The 2,636-nt window shown below is 42.2% G+C and overlaps 1 protein-coding gene across 3 annotated transcripts in view; it reads right to left on the minus strand.

Annotated features, from left to right (window-relative positions):
- The window catches only part of ZBTB7C (zinc finger and BTB domain containing 7C), a 106,169-nt gene extending 103,657 nt beyond the window's left edge, over window positions 1–2,512 (minus strand). For 2 of the 3 annotated variants that reach the window (XM_026865993.1, XM_026865991.1), the window contains exon 1: window positions 2,417–2,512. The gene's annotated coding sequence lies outside the window, so the exon portion shown is untranslated. The remainder of the gene's footprint in view (window positions 1–2,416) is intronic. The other variant, XM_026865992.1, reaches the window with a different exon arrangement.
- Window positions 2,513–2,636: the final 124 nt, after the last annotated feature.

Here is a 2,636-nt window from a genome sequence, read left to right on the forward strand (position 1 = left end):
AGGAAGGGAGGAAGGGAGGAAGGGAGGAAGGGAGGAAGGGAGGAAGGGAGGAAGGGAGGAAGGGAGGAAGGGAGGAAGGGAGGAAGGGAGGAAGGGAGGAAGGGAGAGGGGAAGGAAGTCTCTGAAATCATTAATGTATTTAACGAAAGTGGAGCAATGCCTGGATCCATCCAGCATGAAATGAAGCCACAGGACTGTTTTCTCACCAGACAGGCAGTAAAGCAGCTCACCTTCTGTCTTCTGGTTGGTGCAGATAACCAGCATCGAAAATACCCCAGAGGGGAAAAGCACAGATGTGTTACAGGGGACAGATGCTGGAGAAATGCCGACCAGACACTCTCTAACAGGAATGTGCCAGGCAGCATGGAAGGCAAAAATCAAGTCCCCATGGACATGCCGTTCTCTTTTGTTCTTTTAATCTCATTTGTGAAAAAGGTGACTCAGGAAAATTGGAAAGGAAACCACGGGTGGTGTGAAAAGTGGCACAAGACACCATCTGTTCTCAAGTCTCACAGCTGGAAGGCTCATAACCTGCCCTTGCTATGGCTGCAAGGGTCACTCTGGTCCAGAGAGGGCTTGTAGGAGAGGGGAAGGATGCCTGCTGGGCTTCCTACTCTGGGATTCACCCAGCACATGCATGCACTATAGCTGAGCTGGAGGAGAAGAAGCCTCAGCCTGCTCCCACCCTGACCATGAGCCCCCATGCGACCTCACATCTGGCAACATCTGCTTAGGGCATTCACTACACACTGCATAAAAAGGCCATCACAGGTCAAGACGTGAGCCTGAATCACCTCTGTGAGTGGGGTGGGCAGGCAGCGGGATGCAGGAGTGAACAGAGCACTCGTCTGGATAGACAGATATTCCCTCATGACGCTCCTCTGCTCCTTGCTCAGAATCAGCCAGAAAACTGCTACTGGAACTTCTTGATGCAGAGCAGCCTGAAAAGCAGTTCACAGTGAGCCTGCGACACTGCCACAAGTAAGTGTGAAAGAGAGACAGGAATACACATGGGAATATTTTGGATTTTATCATCTTCCTGAAGCATGAATGGAGAGGGAGTGAAGATTACTGCTTTTTATTACAGCTGACAAGAAGTTTGTAAAGTACCAAATCCTGAGTATGCTCATGATACTGTAGGTGGGGAAATTCTTATATATAATCATATCTTAATGTACTTACAGTACCACAGCCCTCAGTGTGGATTCAGAGTGGTATTTCAGAGCTGATGTTCTTGAAACTAAGATTGAAACGTAAGTAAACCCTCATTTCAACTGTTTTACTGGGAAGAATGAAAGAAAAAGGAAGAAAAGCAAAGTAAGATAAAAATAAATTAAAAGAAAGCAGAAAGAAAAAAAAGACAATAAAAGCAAGAAAAGGAAAATGAATGAGAAAATGAGAGAGAAAGGAAATAAACAGGAAAAATAACAAAAAAAAAAAAAAAAGGAGAGAGAAAAAGAAAGAAGATAAAACCAGAGAAATAATTAGGAAGGAAGAAAGAAGGAAAATAAAAAAGGAGAAAAAGAATAAGTTAAAAAGAGCCAGCAAACAAGAAAATATAGAGAAATTATAGTTTCTAGATAGTAAAGGAACAACCTCAAGTCATTTTTTAAAAAGTCCAAGTCCTTCCTAATAAGATGCCTAACACTCTGTGAATTATACAGCCATAAAACTCCTACTTACATGTGACATTTGCTGGTAGGAATAAATCAGGGCTCAGAAAAAGCGGAGACGCTTTGGAGTTCAATGGGTATTATCCTAACTCTAACCGTATTAGTGGTGGTCTGAAAGCAGGACATTGTCATCCAGACAGACGGACGATGTTCATAACCAATGGTAATTTGTAGGACGCATAATTTGCTGCTACCAAAATAGCACAGCATGTGGGTTTTTTTGCCCTTTTTAGTATATAGTCATGTCGTTTCTTTTGGCTTGTTGAAAGAAATCTGCTCTGCACAAGCAGAGCAAGAGCTCAGACCTTCAGCAGCTCATATAAAACAGGTGGCCAGGCATCAGGGGAAATACAGCTTTTTTGAAAAAGCTAATAAAATAAACAGATGATTAGAGAAAATGAAGATGGAACCAGCTTCTCTTTCAAAAACAGAAAGTCAGAGACAAACTGAGTTTAGACTGAGCAAATGCTGATTGAAAACACACCCTGCCACCACCTCTCTGAGTTTTACCAACACACAGAGTTTTCACCTAAAAAAATATTTAGGAAAAGAAGAGCCAAGGCTGATCATCCCCAACACCACAGCTAGATGCAAAGATCCTCTGCTCCAGCTAACCTGGCTGTCGTCTTAACGTCAACCAGGCTGGGGCCTCGTGAAAGGCAGGTTAAGATAGACTTGCTGTCTTAAACCTTTAATCCCGGCCATCATCATCTCCCCATCAGACAAGAGCATGCAGAACTTACGTGAAAGTTGAAATTTAGATCTGGTTAAATCCCAATCCTTTAACTTGCCATAGAGGAAATGTTATATGGTATCTCTCCCGCATGCTCCAAGATCACTCTCTTAAACTGTTGGCTACTTCATGGTGGAGATTCACCAAAAAAATAAAACAGAAGGGAAAAAAAATAAAGCAAAAACCTACCCCAGAAAAAAAAAAAAAAAAAAAAAAAAAAAAAAAAAAAA

This window comes from Athene cunicularia, assembly GCF_003259725.1.
Source record: "Athene cunicularia isolate RWA chromosome Z unlocalized genomic scaffold, athCun1 chrZ_part1, whole genome shotgun sequence".
NCBI lineage: Eukaryota > Metazoa > Chordata > Aves > Strigiformes > Strigidae > Athene > Athene cunicularia.